Below are 19,962 nucleotides of genomic sequence, written 5' to 3'. Positions count from 1 at the left end.
AGACAGGGAAGAACCTCAGCAACCCTCTCTGTAAGATTTTCAGGAATTACCCCAAAGGTTAAGGCCAGGGGTGGGGAAACTCTGGCTCCCTAGATGCTGGACTACAACTCCCATGTGCCATCATCGCTGATCACTGGCCATGCTGGCTGCAAGGACCTATGGGATTTGAAGTCCAAAAGCATCTGGAGAAGCCCAATAGGTTCCCCATCCCAAGTCTCAACCTTTGGGGTCATCCCTGAAAATCTTACAGGGAGGGTCTCTTCCTACCTGTTGGGTATTTTATTACAATCAAAAAGATATAAATCTCATGAAATAAGTAAATGCTGCTTGGGTTAGACCTTCAGTGTAAAGCAAGGCCCATCTTAGCAAGTCAAACCGTGAGGAAATCTTACTTGAATGGCCCACGACTATCAACGGACGCCTAAGGACATGTTGAACGCTGGCTCTGCTCCAAGGCACAAGCAAACCTGGCCTTGAACCCTTCTCACAAACAGAGGTGAAGTGGCCCAGGGTCATGGGGAGTTGTGGATCTGTTCTTATTTCTGCACCATCTTCAGCCTCCTACAGCTGTCCAATCAGCATGAAAGGGGAGCCTTTATAGCTGCTGCAAAGAAGCCTTCACACCCAGAGTGAGAGGAGGCGAGTCAGACACAGAGGATTGGCTCCCGGGGTCATTCCAGGGGAGGCATGTGGCAAGAGCCCCGAGGAGGAATCATTCTGTGTGCTCCAAAGCTGAGGAACACTTCAGTTTAAGAGTGGGGTGTGCAAGTGCTGTTGCTCATGATGGAACTTCAAGGAAAACACAAGTTAAGGCACTCTGAAAGAAGACACTTGAGCACTTCAAACCATTTGCCCATTGCTGTGCACTAGCTCTAACAGAAAGGTAGTGCGGAAAAATCTGCCCTGATCACTGCAATGCACCCCTCATTATTATCACTGTATGATTACAAGATTATTGCATAATATTGGGTTGCTGTATAATCTTAGAAGGGGGCATGGCTGTGGCTACCATGAAGGGGGCCTTCACTTCTGAATTTGCCACAAGCAGCCTGTACCACTTTAGACCCACGTGATGGATTGCTCCTCCATACAGAACAAGAAAAGCACACCCACTGCAGAATTAGGTGTCAGGAAGGGAACCATATATAGCCTTTCCCCCAACATGCTACTTCTGTTATCTGCATGGGCTTTCTTTGTTTAAGGAAGACATTAAGGTTATGGTGTGAGGCTCTGCTTGCAGTCTGAAGTGGCAAAGGCCAGAGACATGTTCTGCAAGTTTGAGAACAGTGATAAGAAAGTTCACCTTCCTTCCTCACACAGCAATGGGCAGGAGGGGTCCCTTCAGTGCCACCCAGTCCTGTCTCAGCAGAAAACAGAAGACAGAAGAGAATAGAAGCATGGGAGACCTACCTGGATATTCTCTGTTGCCTATTCAGCCCCTGGTCAACTTAGGAAAGCAAAGCTACTGCTTTATTCCATTAGGAACACTTTGCAATGCAAGATGAAGACTAACAAAATAAGAGGAGCTATACATTGCGCACAGTAGACCTCAGGTCTAATCCCCAGTGACATTTCCAGGTAGGAACAGAAACGACTCGAAGCCCTGGGGAGCCACTGCCAACCAATGTAGACAATATTGGGTGAGGTGGAGCCATGGTCTGACTTAGTGTAAGGCAGCTTCCAATGTCAAAGACATTTGCCTAGAGGAACGATCATAGCTCCGTGACAGAACATCTGCTTTGCATGCAGAATGTTCCAGGTTCAATCCCCAATGGCATCTGCAGGTTGGCCTGGGAGACTCTGAAACCCTGGAGAGCAACTGCCAGTCAGTGCAAACAGTGTCAAGCTTGATGGAACAATGGGTCTGGTTCACTATCAGGTAGCTTCCTTTGCTCCCGAGAGATCCCCAAAGATCTCACCAACAAATAAAGAACAATAAAAGCTAAACGGCCTATGTGTGATTAGGAGAGGAGCCACGGAAAGTAAGAACGGCAACTTTCGAGCCCTGGTGGACAGAGAGGACCACTCCACCTTCTCAGATGTGGGAGACTAACGTGGTCAGATGCGGGGATGGTGAAAGGAAACCAAGAGCTTCTTCCTCGTGTTCAGATTAGTCACTGCAGCCATTGGGGAAGTGGCAGGGAACCCCCAGCCTCAGCAGGACACTCGTGGTGCAAAGAGGCATGAAGGGATCCTGACCATCTTAGCGGAAGGAAAGACCAACAGCAGCAGCAAGCTTCCCCTTCACCTCCCCCCCAAAGGCTTCCCAGAGGTTCCTGCAGCAGCTGCTGCTCCTCCAGCATGACGTAAGGCTCCCTGGGGGAGGCAGGCAGCGAGGCTGCATTTAGCATGCAGCCAGCAACCTGCCCAGACTTGGTGTAAAAGCCCAGCGAAAGAGGCCTGCTCTTCACTAGCCACAGGTTGCCTACAAATTGAATTTCACACTTGTGCGCCCTTGAACAAAGCCCAGGTTGGCTGAAGGGAGGGTGGTGGAGGTGGCTGAATCAGGCTTTCCTGAGTGGTGCTGGCCTGCATACTCACTGGAGGCCCAGCCTTTCTGCCACCTGCGGTGCCCCTTCCTCTGAACCACAAGCACGCCTTGGCTGACCTGCTACTGGGGAGAATCATAGAATCATAGAGTTGGAAGAGACCACAAGGGCCATCGAGTCCAACCCCCTGCCAAGCAGGAAACACCATCAGAGCACTCCTGACATATGGTTGTCAAGCCTCTGCTTAAAGACCTCCAAAGAAGGAGACTCCACCACACTCCTTGGCAGCAAATTCCACTGTCAAACAGCTCTTACTGTCTGGAAGTTCTTCCTAATGTTTAGGTGGAATCTTCTTTCTTGTAGTTTGGAACCATTGCTCCGTGTCCGCTTCTCTGGAGCAGCAGAAAACAACCTTTCTCCCTCCTCTATGTGACATCCTTTTATATATTTGAACTTGGCTATCATATCACCCCTTAACCTCCTCTTCTCCAGGCTAAACATGCCCAGCTCCCTTAGCCGTTCCTCATAAGGCATCGTTTCCAGGCCTTTGACCATTTTGGTTGCCCTCCTCTGGACACGTTCCAGTTTGTCCGTGTCCTTCTTGAACTGTGGTGCCCAGAACTGGACACAGTACTCCAGGTGAGGTCTGACCAGAGCAGAATACAGCGGCACTATTACTTCCCTTGATCTAGATGCTATACTCCTATTGATGCAGCCCAGAATTGCATTGGCTTTTTTAGCTGCCGCGTCACACTGTTGGCTCATGTCAAGTTTGTGGTCAACCAAGACTCCTAGATCCTTTTCACATGTACTGCTCTCAAGCCAGGTGTCACCCATCTTGTATTTGTGCCTCTCATTTTTTTTTGCCCAAGTGCAATACTTTACATTTCTCCCTGTTAAAATTCATCTTGTTTGTTTTGGCCCAGTTCTCTAATCTGTCAAGGTCGTTTTGAAGTGTGATCCTGTCCTCTGGGGTGTTAGCCACCCCTCCCAGTTTGGTGTCATCTGCAAATTTGATCAGGATGCCCTTGAGTCCATCATCCAAGTCGTTGATAAAGATGTTGAATAAGACCGGGCCCAAGACAGAACCCTGTGGCACCCCACTAGTCACTCTTCTCCAGGATGAAGGGGAACCATTGATGAGCACCCTTTGGGTTCGGTCAGTCAGCCAGTTACAAATCCACTGAGTGGTAGCATAGTCAAGACCGCATTTTACCAGCTTCTTTACAAGAATATCATGGGGCACCTTGTCAAATGCCTTGCTGAAATCAAGGTAGGCTACATCCACTGCATTCCCTTCATCTAACAGGGTTGTAATTCTGTCAAAAAACGAGATCAGGTTATTCTGACATGACTTATTTTTCAGAAATCCATGCTGACTATTGGTGATCACAGCATTCCTTTCTAGGTGCTCACAGACTGTTTGCTTAATGATCTGCTCCAGAATCTTCCCTGGTATTGATGTCAGACTGACTGGGCGGTAATTATTTGGGTCCTCTCTTTTGCCCTTTTTGAAAATAGGGACAACATTTGCCCTCCTCCAGTCTGCCGGGACTTCACCTGTTCTCCAGGAATTCTCAAAGATGACTGCCAGTGGTTCTGAGATCACATCTGCCAGTTCTTTTAATACTCTTGGGTGCAGTTCATCTGGCCCTGGAGACTTGAATACATCTAAACTAGCCAAGTATTCTTGTACTATCTCCTTAGTTATTCTGGACTGTGTTTCCTCTGCTGAATCATTTGCTCCAAATTCTTCAGGTCGGGCATTGTTTTCTTTATTGGAGAAGACTGAGGCAAAGAAGGCATTGAGGAGTTCAGCCCTTTCTGTGTCCCCTGTTTGCATTTCACCATCTTCTCCTCTGAGTGACCCCACTGTTTCTTTGTTCTTCCTTTTGCTACGAACATACCCATAAAAGCCTTTTTTGTTGCTTTTAACCTCTCTAGCAAGCCTGAGTTCATTCTGTGCTTTAGCTTTTCTGACTTTGTGTCTACATGTGCTGGCTATTTGTTTGAATTACTCTTTGGTGGTTTCCCCCCTTTTCCATTTTTTGTACACATCCTTTTTAATCTTAACTCAGTTAAAAGTTCTTTAGATAGCCACCCTGGCTTCTTTAGGCACCTTCCATGTTTCCGTCTCATTGGTATTGCCTGAAGTTGTGCTTTTACTATCTCCCTCTTAACAAACTCCCAGCCATCATGAACTCCCTTTCCTTTTAATATTACTGTCCATGGGATCTCACCCAGCACTTCCCTAAGTTTTATGAAGTCGGCTTTCTTAAAGTCAAGAAATTGAGTCCTAGTATGCTTGGCTGCTCCTTTCCGCTGTATAGTAAACTTCAGAAGAGCATGATCACTCGCGCCTAATGATCCTTCCACTTCTACCCCACTAACCAGATTATCAACATTGGTTAGGACCAGATCTAAAATGGCTGTTCCTCTTGTTGCTTCTCCCACTTTCTGGACAATGAAGTTGTCTGCAAGGCCAGTGAGGAATCTGTTTGACCTTATGCTCTTGGCTGAGCTTGACATCCAACAAATATCCGGGTAATTGAAGTCCCCCATTACTACTATCTCCCTTCCTTTTGCATGCTTGGCCATCTGTTCCAGGAAGGCATCATTTATGTCCTCCGTTTGGCTTGGGGATCTATAGTAAACTCCCACAATGAGGTCCCTGGTATTCTTCTCTCCCTTAATTTGGACCCAAATGCTCTCACTTTGGCTTTGAGGTTCTAAATCTTGGATCTCTTCACAGGTATACACATCCCTGACATATAACGCCACTCCTCCTCCTTTCTTGTCTGGTCTGTTTCTCTGAAATAGATTATATCCCTCCATTATTACATTCCAATCGTGGGACTTATCCCACCAGGTTTCAGTGATGCCTATTATGTCATATTTAGTTTGCTGTACCAAGAGCTCAAGCTCATCTTGTTTATTTCCCATGCTTTGCACATTAGTGTACTGACATTGAAGTCCATTTATCATTCCCCCGTGTCTCTTATTTAAGGATTTTTTCCTCCCACCACTAGGTCTGCGTGCTGTTTGCTCCATTTGGTCTATGACATTTGGATGATCATCTTCATCAATTGATAGACTCCTACCTTCAGGAGCACTGTCTCCCTCCCCCACATTAGTCAGTTTAAAGCCCTCCTGATGAGGTTTCTGAGATTTTTGGCAAAAACATTCCTCCCAACCGTTGTGAGGTGCAGCCCATCGCTTGCCAGAAGTCCATCTTCAAGAAACTGCAGTCTGTGATCTAAGAATCCAAACCGTTCCTGTTTACACCATTTGCGAAGCCAGCTGTTCACTTCCACTATTTTTCCCTCTCTCCCTGGGCCACGTCGTTCAACTGGGAGGACAGATGAAATGGCAGATGAAGGTGATGGACTACACGGAACTGGCGGAAATGACTGGCAGAATCCGAGACCAGGGAGAAGAGTCGATGGAGGAAGATTGGAAGAAATTTAAAGACTATTTACAGAAACATTGTAAAATTAATAACTGTTAGAAGGATGTTGGAATAATATGATTTTAGCAGAAATGATATAAAGGATTTGGGAATAATTGACTGTTAATTGGTGAAAGGAGGAAAAGTAAAGTTACATTATATTAAGATAATTTACAGGATAAAAACTTTAAAAGAGGGAAAGGATTTGCTGAAATGGATTATTGACCTAGAATACAAAAAAGGGAGGTGTGAGGAGGTCAAGGAAATAAGCTAATGAAAGATAAGTAATGAGGAGATTTGATATATTTTTCTTTGTGTTTTTGTTTTTGTTTAATGGATTTTATTTTTTTGTTTTCTTATATTGTGATGCGTTGTTTTGTTTTTGTTTAATGTGGTATTTTTACTTTTTCTTTCTGTAACCTTTAAAATTTTAATAAATATTATTTTATTTTTTTTAAAAAAAAAGACAGATAAGATGACAATTTGTGCATTTAATTGCTTCAATTTCCTGTCCAGAGCCTCGTAGTCTCTTTTGATCTTCTGGAGGCTATTGCTTGCAGTGTCATTGGTTCCCACATGAACCAAGAGGAAGGGGTATTTGTCAGTGGGTTTTATGATTCCTTGCAGTCGTTCAGTTACATCTTGGATCTTAGCCCCGGGGAGACAGCACACTTCCCGAGACATCTTGTCAGGCCCACAGATCACTGCTTCTGTTCCCCTCAGTAGGGAATCCCCTATCACCACTACACGCCTCCTCTTAGGTTTGGTCGGGGTTTTTCCGTGAGCTGTCCGTTCCAAGGTCGCCTGCACATTCCCTGAGGACTGACTTTGCTGCTCGTCTTCATATACCTGATCGACTATAATGAGGGAGAGATCCTCAAATGGAGTCTGCTCTTCGTCTTCCATGCTAGGGGAGAGGACCTCAAAGTGATTGTGTATTTCTAAACAATCAGAGCGAACCCTGGGCCTCCTACTTCTTTGAGTCACGTTTCTCCATATATCTGGCTCCTGTGTTGGTGAACTAGCCTCCTTCTCAGGGGAGTACCCTGTCTCCTCCTTGGTGGAAACGGTGTGCTCTGTTGCTTCCAAGAAGAGCTCCAGCTCTCTAATTCTTTGGAGCGTAGCTACACGTTCCTCCAGTTGCTGGACTTTGTCTTTTAAGAGGGCAATCAACATGCAATTGCTGCAGGTCAAGCTGCCTGCAACCTTTGGCAAGATGGCAAACATTGTGCAGGAACCACAGGCGACTGCAGCTGTTCCCTCACTCTCCATCTTGAGAACGTGTCGTTGGGGGTGGCTACAGCGGTCCTCCATCATAAGAAGCATGCAGACAGGACAAATAACTCTCCCCCCCAAAAAACCCTAGGTCTCCCCCAACAAACGTTTGAGACTAGCTCCCCTAAATCTAAAAGATAGATCAAACTGTGCGCGCCGCTAGGCGCGTGCCGCTGCCCTGCAAGCTCTGATAAGCTCCTCCCACAGCTAATCACCTACCTCAACAGAAACCCTGCCCCCTCTGACCTTTGCACAGGGAAAGCAGCTAATCAGCCACAAGAAACACACACATAAGAAAAACCCTTTTTGCTCCTTCTTCAGCCGCTGCCCTGCAAGCTCTGATAAGCTCCTCCCCCAGCTAATCACCTACCTCAACAGAAACCCTGCCCCCTCTGACCTTTGCACAGGGAAAGCAGCTAATCAGCCACAAAGAAACACACACACGAGAAAACCCTTTTTGCTCCTTCTTCAGCTGCTGCCCTGCAAGAGAAAGAACTGGCTGAGTCGCAGGTCTGTTTTAGGGGAGGCTGCACAAAAACCCACCTCACATGCAGAAGGTCCCAGGTTCAATCCCCGATGACATCTCCACTTAGGGTCAGGAATGCCCCCCTGGCCTGAAAGCCCAAAGAGCTGCTGTCAGTCAGCAGAGATCACTCACTAGTCTACAACTGGAGGGTAGTAGGCACGGCTTGGTCCAAGGTGGGTTGGAGCAGTAGCAGCAGCAGCAGCAGCATTTTCACCATGTAAATATATTGTAAAGGATTGAGAAATGCCACCCTCCATGCATGTTTGTGTTAAAAGTGGGTCCTGGGTTCAAGAAGGTTGAAGGCTACTTGCATAGGCAATGCAGAGCTAGATGGACCAATGGGTATATTCCCATGCTCCCAATTGAATCAGCTCTTCATTCAGAACCATGAGGACTAGAATCTTACTTTCTTTTTAGGTGATGGGCCATAGCTCAGTGGCAGAGCACCTGCTCCATACCCAGAAGGTCCCAGGCTCAGCTCAATCTGTGATGGCATCTCCCGATAGAGCTGGAAAAGCCCCCTGCCCAAAACTCTTTCCCTCTCCTTCACACGGCGGCACCTCCTCCCTCCCTCCTCCTGGCTTCTCTCAGCCCCGCCTAGAGGAGGAAGGGGGCTGGGCTTTGTTGGTGCCAGCAGCAGCAGCAGCAGCAGACCCTATCCGGAGCCCTTTTGTGCACCGCTCACCATCCTGCCGCCACTGCCAGCCCCTGCTGCTCACAAGACACAGGTAAGCAGCCAGTGGGGCTTGTGGTGTTCTTGCATCATTTTTTCCCTTCAAAATATAATCTGGCCCCCCACAAGGTCTGAGGGACAGTGGACCGGCCCTCTGCTGAAAAGGTTTGCTGACCCCTGGATAAAAGGGCCTTGGGCCAGGGCCAGGACACCTGCTTTGCATGCCGAAGGTCCTAAGCTCGATCTCCAGCATCTCCAGGTAGGGCTAGGAAAGACTTGAGAGCTGCTGCCAGCCAGTGTAAACAGTACAGAGATAGATAGACCAATGGCCAGAAGCAGTACAAGGCAGCTTCCCATTCTCTTCCTCCCATGTTTGAACAAACTATAGTTTGTTGAGCTGTTAGGCAAGGTTAAAACCAATCTCTGCCTCTAGAAACCACTGCTAAGGGAAGGTGCTCAGTGGCGGAGCATCTGCTTGGCGTGTTTCAGGTCTGAGGTCCAATCCCTGGCATCTCCAGGTAGAGTTGGGAATGTCCCCTACCTAAAACCCTGGAGAGGTGCTGCCAGTCAGTGTAGGCAGTGTTGAGCCAATGGTCTGACTCAGTAGAAGTCAGGCTCCTAAATTCCAGAGTCTTTCTGTGTAGAGTCTGAGACCAGACATGCCTTACTCCAAGCCCACATCGCACTTTAATAGGAAGCATTTCACACTTTCGTCTGAGACTCATTAAGAGAAGCAGGGAGACGTGTCTGGACCAGCCTTGAGCCATCAGCCAGCGGATGATAAGCATCAGCTTAGCACACCAACATGTGGATAGGACTCAGTGTCCTGATATGCCAAAGGAAGTTGGGCAACTGGCACAGAATCTGTATTCTTGGGGAAACTCGGCTTAAATCTCTCCCTCCAGCAAAAAAAAAAAAGGGGGGGGAGGTTTCTGGCTTTACATCTGCGAAGCTGCAGATAATGCTGCCCAGTGGCCAATCTGCCTGGTGGCTTCCATCGCTCACTAGCCTCTTTCCTTCCAGCCTCTGTGCCACTCTTGGCCATGAAATCCCAACTCCTGCCAAGGCTCAAATCCTGGTGTCAGAGTCAAGCATGAGAGAAGGAAGAGCTAATGCAAAATGCATGAGTCAACGGATTAGTACGCGAACACGGTATTTCTTTTCACAAGGTGCCAAGCGAATCATCCCCATGCAGAACACAAGCTGGTCACTGAGTACATCTAAGTCCCTTTCCGCCTCTCTCCCCCCAGCAAGCAGCCAGCCCACCTGGGGCAGCCACCTGTACAGATCAGGTGTGGGGACCCTATGGCCCACAAGGTTGAACTGTTGAACTGCAACACCCATCACCCATCCCTGGCCACAAGCCATGCTTGCTGAGGCTGATGGGAGTTGTAGTTCAGCCAAAGGCTTTCCACACCTGGAGGCAGAGGCTGGTTTAGGTGGCAGCAGACATACTCTGCGTTTCAGTGGCACTTTTCTGCATGTTTCACACACAATGAATCCTAGAGTTGGAAGGCACCACAAGGGTCATCAAGTCCACCCCCCTGCAATGCAGGAATCCTTTTGCCCAATGTGGGGCTCAAACCCACAACACTGAGATTATGTTCTACTGACTGAGCTATCCAACATTGGTTGCTCTCAGTAATCTTTACAACAACCACATAGGGTAGGCAAGCAGCAGCATCCCTACATTGTGGACTGGAGGGCAGAGCTAAGAGGAGAGTACTTTGCCTTCCCAAATCTGGGCCCCTCCAGATGTTTTGGACAATATTGCTGGTACTGATCAAGAGTGCTTATTTGAAAACACATCTGGAGGACAGCAAAGTGGGGATAGATAAACTTTTTTTTTTGCTAAAGTTAGGATCTAAAAATTGTCAGCTCATTTGTGTACCTCCACAAATTCCTAATAGGATGTATCCTAATTGTAAACTGTTTAGAGAAGAAATCTTGTGTAAAAAGTGGGGTATAAAATAAAGAGGAACAACCTTTTTTTGAACTGTGAATAGACTGTCCATCTGAGCAAGTCATTATAAGAACCCTGTAACATCAAACATGTGGTGCCTGATTTTAGCTCACTTTCCTCTTCTCTCCTCATCCCGTTTTTCCTTTTGTGTCAAGTCTTTTTTACACTGCAAGCCTGATGGTGTGCTCCGTCTCATTTTACTGCTTTGCAAGCCACTGTGTGAGCTTTTCCAGCTGAATGCTCTGAATGAAGGAATGAATGAGGGAAGGAATGCTCTCAGCCACTGCAGTTACATCAGTTCTCCTGTGGTGGCTGTTAGTCTGGCCTTATTACCCAGACTCTGTAATCTGAGTGCATGAGTGAAACCACTGGCCCAGCTGGCTTGCTACTGGACACTCCGGCCAGCAGAAGCCACACACCCCTGCCCCACCCAGCAAAGTCTCAAGAAAAAAAGAGGCACTTCCAGGTCTGCTTTAACTGGAGAGGCATGTCCTCCATCACTGAGCAATGGACCATCCCTGAGAAAACACCTTTACAATAGCGCATCACCACAATAATCCCCACTTTTTGGACCATTTGCAGTGGTGCACAACCATCTCTGCATGTGGCAACTGTGACCATGAGGAGCACCTTAAAGCAACCTCTACATCACACCTGCAAAGCCCTTGCTTCTCTGAGGCAGAGAAATAAGCTACGATCTTTAGCTGAAGACTCTTTGGGTGCATCCTGCGCAGGGCCCTGAGCAGCCACCAGGATCGGTCAATATATGACAAGAGCTTGCGGCTCCTAAGGGGGAGGGGCTCAGTGGCAGAGCACCTACTTTGCATGCAGAAGGTCCCTGGTTCGATCCGCAATGGCATCTCCAGGTAGAGCTGGGGGACAACCCTGCTTGGAACACTGGAGAGCGGCTGGCAGTCAGTGTAGACAATACAGAGCTAGGCAGACCAATTGTCTGATTCAACACAAGGCAGGTTCCTGTCTCTCCAAGCCCTACCTGCAGATGCCAGGAATAGAGCCCGGGACCATCTGGAAATGCTTCCTCCTCCCCTTCCTGTCCGCCTGAAAGCCTGCCTGTCAGCATAGACCATCCTGGACCAAGAGTCTCACTCACCATAAGATGACATCCACAGGGAATGCTGCTTGTTTATCCGACCAAGGTAGGCCTTTCCTTCTCTGACCAACGAAGCCACAGGCTGCATATTCCAAGACATTTTGGTGGCAGCTTGGTTGGCCTAAGGCGTTGCCCTAACCCTGAACTTTGGAATCTTCCTTATGGGCCAGAGTTGTCCTCCTGTGGTTGATCTGTTTACCATCTAGCCTGAGGAACAGTTCTGAAGAACTCGGAAGTTGGCACACTATTTTGTGATGCTGCGGTTGTCCTAAAAAAGGAGGGTATTGCTCTGATAGCAAGAGAGTGGTGCAGAGAATAAGCTTTTCTGTTGGAATTGGTCAGGCACCATGCACATCCTCCTGCTGCGGCTCCTGTCCACCCAGATAACCTGGCCCCAAATGCAGACTCCTTCCTACAGCTCTACTAAGATTCCAATCCTGCTACTGCAGCTGGGAGGAGAAACTTCAACTGATACAACAAACACACTCAGGAGAAGAAGGCTCTTTGAAGTCATGTGGGGTATCACCTGCTGCAGACAGCAGAGAACAATGTATGGGAGGGAATCTCTGGCCCAGGGGCCAAAAGGCTCTCTATCAGGTCCTTGGGGCCTTCTCAAAGGCGCACCTCCCACTTGTCCACAGACCCCATTCCTCCCTGGGCCTGTTCTGTATGATTCTCGAGAGCTTTCCCCTGGCCAGAGATGTGCCCTTGAAGTCTGTTCATACCGCTTAGTTGCCTGGATGGAAGACAGGTGTGTGCAGTGCTAGGAACCAGCCAGGTGCCGGGCGCATATTGCGACTGACATGGGTCCACTTGTGACCACGTGGAGCTCTCTGGATGCCAGGCTGGCGACTGGGGGAAGCAAAATGTCACTTGGAGAAGGATCTGAAATATTTTCCTTGAAGCTTGAATTTGTTTTATTCCGAATTGCTTAATTTGATGCTTTAATGTGTTGCAAACCACTTTGAGATCTGCTCTTTAAAATATAAAGCACTAGAGAAATGAAATTTATCATAATAATAAACTCCATGGGGGGGAGGTGCCTAGACATTCCATTGTGTGGCTTAGGTTTAAGGTGCCGTTTGGCGATTGAATTATATGCCAGAGTTTCTGAGACTGTGTGTGTATGAGAGAGAGAGGGGGGGGGCGAGTGGTGTGTGTAGAAACTTGCCTACTGCACACAATGCTCCACTCGCTTTTGCCTCTGGCCCTGCCCATGTGGCCCCTGGAAGGTTAAGGTTAAGGCGAAGGGAACGCGGCCCTCAGGCCAATAGGGAGAATGGTAGGGAAGAGGACTTCAAGTCTCTGACTGCCTCTGAACATATATAGACATATATATAGAGACATATATATAGACATATAGACATATATAGAGAGTCAGACTGAAGAAGGACTAATAGGAGGAGCGCAGAGGACGCCTTCATCTTCCCCACCTGAAACAAAACATGTCTCTCTGCAGCAGGCGCTGTGACTCTCCAACAGTTTGACTTCACACACAAAGATACTCCTCCATCATCTCCTGAGCTAAACAACTTAAGCCTTAGACTGAGCAGAGCCATGACCAATTCCCCAGATGGACCCAGGTTACCTTGGGTCAGCTAGTCTCACTCAGCCTAACCTTCCTCATTGCATCGTTGTGAGGAGAAAAGGGAGCTGGGGGAATCATATAGGCTCCCTTGAGCTTTTATAGACATGTTATAAATAATGCGGGTGGCACTGTGCTCTAAACCACAGAGCCTAGGACTTGCTGATCAGAAGGTCGGCGGTTCGAATCCCCGCAACGGGGTGAGCTCCCGTTGCTCGGTCCCTGCTCCTGCCAACCCAGCAGTTCAAAAGCACGTCAAAGTGCAAGTAGATAAATAGGTACCGCTCTGGCGGGAAGGTAAACGGCGTTTCTGTGCGCTGCTCTGGTTCGCCAGAAGCGGCTTAGTCATGCTGGCCACATGACCCGGAAGCTGTACGCCGACTCCCTCGGCCAATAAAGCGAGATGAGCGCCGCAACCCCAGAGTTATCTGCAACTGGACCTAATGGTCAGGGGTCCCTTTACCTTTAATAAATAAGAGCAAAGAGTTTGGGACCATAGGACCCATGGTAAATGGAGGCAGCACCTCCTAAAACCATACCTGGCAGGGAATGTCAATAAAGATGCACACAAACACATACAAATAAACTTTGGGTTTGTTTTGTTTTAACCCCAGAATCTGCTGTCAGGTCCTTTTCATGGCAGTATTGCTACTGCTGCCAATTTATCATTTTTTGGAGGAAGTGAGAGAAAACAGGACATTCCAGTTAAGCAAGACTACAAAAGCCATTGGCCAATAAAAAATACTAACCAACCCGCCCCACTATAGTAGTCATTTGTGGCTTTCCAACGGCTTCAATGAGAAAGGGAGAGGGAGAGGACGAACTCTTTCCACATTTCCAAAAGGTTCTCTGCCAGGGCACTAGAGAGGATCCTTCATTGCCTGTGGCTCAGAGGCAGAGCACCCGCTTTGCATGCAGAATGTCGCATCTCCAGGTAGGGCTGAGAATGTCTTCCGCTTGAAACCCCATAGAGTCGCTGCCGGTCAGTGTTGACAATACTGGGGTAGATGGACCAATGGTCTGACTCAGGATAAGGCAGCTTCCTATATACAGTGCTACCTTAGGTTAAGTACTTAATTCGTTCCAGAGCTCCATACTTAACCTGAAACTGTTCTTAACCTGAAGCACCACATTAGCTAATGGGGCCTCCTACTGCTGCTGCACCGTGTGAGCACGATTTCTGTTCTCATCCTGAAGCAAAGTTCTTAACCTGAAGCACTATTTCTGGGTTAGCGGAGTCTGTAACCTGAAGTGTATGTAACCTGAAGCGTATGTAACCCGAGGTACCACTGAATAGCTCAGTCGGTAGAGCATAGAATCTTGGAATTGTAGAGGGGGAAGGGACCCTGAGGCCATGGTGGAGGAAGCCAACTTGGGTGCCTGGGGTGGGGCGAGCAGCCCATAGGCGTGGGGGCAGGACCGGATGTGATGATTTAGGTTTGATGATGAAGGTAATGGGGCCCTTTATATGTCCAGCTGTCCTTATTGCTTTTTTGTGAATATATGCTATATGGTCATTGATGGACCTAATAGGTATCTAAAGCCATTTGCACATAACAAAATATTTATTTTATCAAAGTAATTGTTGAACTGAAATACAATTAAGAAGCATATTAATAGTGAAATTCTTTTAAATGTTTTTGGGGGCCCCAGGAGAGTGGGGCCCTAAGCTATAGCTTGTTTAGCTTATGCGTAAATCTGGCACTGGGCGGGGTGAGCCACCCATAGGGGTGGGGCGCACTGCAGGGCCTCTGGAGTCTCAGCCGCCCTACAGCTGGAGGGAGGCAGCAGGCAGACCATTTGGGCAGCACAGAGCCTGCATGCGCTCAAGCCACCACATCTCTCCCAGGAAAGACGCGTGGTTCAGGTGTGCTGCAGGCCCCACGGTGAGTTCTGCCCAGCATTTTGTCACCCCCCTCAGTGGTGACACCTGGGGTGGCCTGCACCCAGCACACACCCCTTCCTCCACCCCTGCCCTGAGGATCATCTAGTCCAGGTGTCAGCAAATTTTTTTAGCCGCGGGCTGGTCCACTGTCCCTCTGACCTTGTGGCGGGCAGGAGAAGCGGCATGGGGGGACTGGAAGAAGAGGTGAGGGGGGCAAGTACTCCTCCCCACCCCCAACTGATGCACTAAATTTCCCAGGGGCTGCCACTGCCGCCGCCACCACCACCACCGCCATTGCTTCTCGTGGGTAAGCAGAGCGAGCTTGTCTGCTCTGCTCTCTGGCCACAGGAGACCAGGGTGGCGGCAGCGGAGGGACGATGAGCAGCGCGAAAGGGCTGGTTCCGGAGAGGGGCTGCTTAAAATGGCACTCAGCCAGCTCAGCCCAGCTCAGCCCAGCCCCCTTCCTCCTCTAGGCAGGGTGGGGAGAAGCCAGGAGGAGGGAGAGAGGAGGCGCTGCCATGGGGGGAATGGAATGGTGCGGGGTGGCGCATCCCAAACAAACAGAATCCCCACGCTGATCCACGGACAGTCCGTGGGCCAGATCCTGAAGGCAATTGGGCCTGATCCGGCCCGCGGACCTTAGTTTGCCGACCCCTGGTCTAGTCCAACCTCCTGCAGTGGGATGAGGGTCAGGGTCATATGTTCATGGGTTGTACTAGAGCAGGGCTGTCCAATAGGTGGATCGCAATCTACTGTTCGATCAGGGGGCGTCAACAACTCTGGCTTCCTAAAAAAAGCTCAACAGCTCTGACAATGGGTAGATCACTGCCAGTTTTTTAATACTGTGAGTAGATCGCAGACTCTTGGAAGTTGGACACCCTTGGACTAGAGGATGCTTGTACAGTCATACCTCGGGTTACAGACACTTCACGTTGCGTTTTTTTTGGGTGGCGGACTGCCAAAACCCGGAAGTATGGTAACGGGTTATTTCCTGGTTTCGGCAGTCGCAAATGCACAGAAGACCAAATCGCAACCCGTGCGTGCGCAGACATGCCGCTGGGGGGTTGCGAACGTGCATCCCGCACAGATCACGTTCGCAACCCGAGCGTCCACTGTACAGTCATACCTTGGGTTACAGACGCTTCTTGTGCGTTTTCGGGTTGCGCACCACACCAAACCGAGAAGTACCAGAATGGGTTACTTCCGGGTTTCGGTGCTTGCGCATGCGCAAAACACTAAATTGTGCTTTGCGCATGCGCAGAAGTGACTAATCGTGCGTGTGCAGATGGGGCGCTGCGGGTTGCGAATGTGCCTCCCGCATGGATGACGTTCACAACCCAAGCATCCACTGTAGTCCCTTCCAACGCCACAATTCTAGGATTCTGTGATTTATAGGCTTATCCCGAGAGCATGGCTTGAGTTCAGGCAATCTCCAACCCAAGATTAACCACTGTTTGCCGGGGCCTGATTCAGACCCTTTTCCACTGGCCAGTTGCCTTTTGACCCTCACAGTAACCTCTGTGCGAGCCTGGCCACTTACCTCCATGGACAGATCCTTGGACGAGGGCTATGAAGCCCTAGGCTTAGCACATGCAGTTACTGCTCAAGGATTTGGACTTCCAAGTCTTGAACCACATCCAGTTCTCAGCAGATCATCTGTGCTTCTGAACAACACCAGCACAATGCAAACATTGCGACTGGCCTGATCCAGTACAGGAGGCAGCTTATTATAGCAGGAACCATGGGGGAGGGGGTTTATGGCGGAAATCTTGTGGGGTGACTGCCATACCCACTGCCATCAGCAAAGCCTTGTGGCAACAGGGTGTGCATGAGGGCAACCGTGTCCCTTTCATCCATACATGTGAACTAGACATAAGTTCACTTCCATGGAGCAGGGAGAATCTCTTTAATCTCCTTCCCAGAGCCTGCTATGCTGATGGTCAAGAGTAGAGACACACACAATCTTCCTGATTGCAGCCCTTTCCCTTCGCTTCAGTTGCATTAGAAAAATGAAAAGGAATTTTGTTTGGAACAAGGAAAAGGAATTGCAAAATGGGAACACCCTCAAAAAAGGGTGTAAATTTTGTACACACACACACCTACCTCAGGGCTCCATCGAACTCTACAATTCTATGATTATATGATCCGTGAGGTACCCTGGACCTAGGTTTTTGGATAACACAGTTGGTTAGAGCATGGTGCTGATAACACCAAGGTTGCAGATTCGATCCCCATATCGGACAACTGCATATTCCAGCATTGCAGGGGGTTGGACTAGATGATCCACAGGGTCCCTTCTAGCTCTACAGTTCTATGATTCTGTGCCATTCTCACAGCTTGCAACTAGATACGCCAGTGGGAAGCCTGCATAAAGGACCTAAGAGCTAAGAATCATTCTTTCTGCTTGTGATTCCCAGCAAGCGGAATTAAATGGTGTGAAGTGGGAGCAGAACAGAACCATTCTGGCCAGTAGTCTTCTGCTCCCCTGTGAATTTTGTCTAAGCCTCTTTTAAGTCCATCCAAACTCATGGCCATCACTCCCCCCCCCCCCCAGTATCCTGGCAGAGAGGCAGCTGGGAGGCTTCAGCAAGTCCTAGTTCACTGGTGATGCCCACACAGCTGTAAGACAGAGTGGCAGGAGCCCCCTTCTCCAGCCAGCCTTCCTCCATCCTTGCTTCAAGAGAGTCTCAGCAAGAAGCTCTACCCAAGCGGAATGAGCCCTTTTCTGACAAACACGTGGAGGGTCAAATCGAAGTTACTAGTCCCTCGGGAGGAGAGAGACACCGACCTAATTCTACAGCACGCTGAAGCATATCTTAACACACACCACAGTGTGCTGGCAAGCATGAAGCCAAGGGTAACTGCTACAGCTAGTCCTATCTGGTCTTCCCTTCAGTTTCACTCCTGAGAAAGGGTCAACATCCAGGTCTCCAGCGCTGAAATCTGGAGGAGACTGGAACAGCCAGTCGGAGGGGCTGCAAAGTTTCCTGCCCTCTGCTAGAGGGAGGGAGTTGTGTAACCATGGGAACTAGGCCGGAAGGAGGGCCAATCAGGTGCCCTCCAGGTGTTTTGAACTACAGCTTGCAGCCGCCCCAGCCAGCATGCCCTGGGTGGCACAGGAGGGCACCGGGCTGCAAAAGGATGATGGGCAGAGTCGGGCTCACATGGCTCAGCTGCAAGGAGGAGATGCTCCTGCTGGAGACCGTCCCTCTTTCTCCACAGAAGCCCAACACTGCAGGCTTCCCTTCTGCCACTCCTTCTCTCCTCACCCACCAGGCGAGGGGAGGGTGTGCTCGTCTGCACCAGCACACGCACAAACGGAGGCAGGGGTACCTAAGTACCTCAACCAGGATGGGCCCGGGAAGGCTCCCAAAGGCAGCCAAGGGAGAAAGGCACTCTCTGCACATGCTCACGGGCCCCTGGCTCTCTTGCGCGCCACTGCAGGGGGAGGCTTCTGCGTGCCAAAGGAGTGCCTGGACCAACCTTGGTACGGATGCACAATCCAATGGCCACACTCCCGTAGGGACATCACCAATGCTACCCTTGCCTCCATAGGGAAAGGCAACTACATACTCCCCAACCTTCCGGAGATTTGGGGGAGGAGGGCCGAGCAGGCCGCCGCTCCCTGAGGGCCCTGTCTGCCAGCTTTGGGCCCCAAGTTCCCACCCCCACCCCCATTAGTCTGCCCGCTTGCCCCGAGACCCTCCGTACCCCAGGATCGAGGCCAAAGGGCCGGAAAGCGGCGTCCCAGCAGGCCTGGGCCGCCGCGGCAGCAGGAGGGGTGACGAGGCCTGCTGTCGGGGCTCCCCAAGGAGAAGGGGGGAGGACGCGCGATGGGGACGCGCAGGGGAAGTTGTGCACCCTCGTGGGCAGGCCCTCCAGCCATAATCATGGCGGATTGGGGCCACCCCACGCGCCAAGCTCCCCCTCCCCCGCAAGCACAAACCTCGATGCCGGCCACCCACCCAGACCCCTTCCTCGGCAACAAGGGGCGAGGAGTGAGGGAACGAGCGCCCGGTCACGCGTCCCCAAGGCACAGACACACCGACAACCATCGCCGGTTATAGAAATTTCGGGAGGGGGGGTGGGGAGGGTGCGCGGAGAGGTGATGGAGACGCGCGCCTGGACCGACAGTTGGATGGACGGGATGGCTCCTGTCCGGGGAAAACCGCCCCCACCCGTGTTTCTACCTCTTATGCCTTAAAAAAAAAAAAAAAAAAAGAATGGGGGGGAGGCTCTCCTCTATGCCATCCTCCTCCGCACCGTCTCCATGGCAACGCCACAGAGACCGGTCACAGCAGCAGCAACCCCCCCCCCGCTCCTCCGCCACCCCCGCACTTGCTCCCATCCTCCACCCAGACCGACGGACATCGCCCCTGAAATGGAGACGGGAATCGGGGAGAGCGCTCGAAGCTGCCGCTGCAGCTGGAGGGAAGGATTGCGAAGGGGGATTCCCGCTGTCTGCAACCCACCCGGCGGCGCTGGGCGGGTGAGGGGGTGGGGGGAAGCCTTCGCTCTGCCTGTCGGTCCTCCTGCCGTCCGTCCGTCGGTCGGTCCATCTCCCTCCCTCCCTCCTTGCTCGGCCACTCACCCGACGCGCTCCTGCTGCGCTGGGCTGAGGCGAGGAGAAGGAGGCGGTAGCGCGGGGTACCCCGCGGCGGCAGCCATGCCGGGCTAGTCCAGTCCGAGCCGTGGCGAGCGGTGGTGGCTTGGCGGCGGCGCGGGAGGAGGGGCGGCTAGGCGGGCGCGGGAGGGCTCCTGCAACGGCCGCCGTCAGCGCCGCCGAAGTCCCCGCCCCGCACGCGCGTGCCTGCCTCCCCTAGCCAGGCGCCTCGTCGTCGGCGTCTTTTGGTTCTCGCCTCTTCGCCCAGCCGGCCCCGAGAGCGCGCCCGGGCGGAGCACGCGGGAGCGAGGGGCGCGCGCGTGCACGGCAGAGAGGGGGGCGAGGAGGAGAAGGGGCTGCTGGGCCGGTAACCCCTTCATCGCCACTACCCGATGATGCAAGGA

The 19,962-nt window shown here is 50.7% G+C and overlaps 1 protein-coding gene across 6 annotated transcripts in view; it reads right to left on the bottom strand.

Moving 5' to 3' along the window:
* Nucleotides 1-19,731, bottom strand: part of NLGN3 (neuroligin 3) — a 78,535-nt gene extending 58,804 nt beyond the window's left edge. For 4 of the 6 annotated variants that reach the window (XM_081848285.1, XM_081848288.1, XM_081848286.1 and 1 more), the window contains exon 1: nt 19,547-19,731. The gene's annotated coding sequence lies outside the window, so the exon portion shown is untranslated. The remainder of the gene's footprint in view (nt 1-19,546) is intronic. The other 2 variants (XM_081848287.1, XM_081848290.1) reach the window with 1 other exon arrangement.
* Nucleotides 19,732-19,962: the final 231 nt, after the last annotated feature.

Source organism: Podarcis erhardii, assembly GCF_964252035.2.
Source record: "Podarcis erhardii genome assembly, chromosome: Z".
NCBI classification, from domain to species: domain Eukaryota; kingdom Metazoa; phylum Chordata; class Lepidosauria; order Squamata; family Lacertidae; genus Podarcis; species Podarcis erhardii.
The sequence above is the reverse complement of the archived record's forward strand: the minus strand, read 5'-3'. Positions and strand labels throughout refer to the sequence as shown.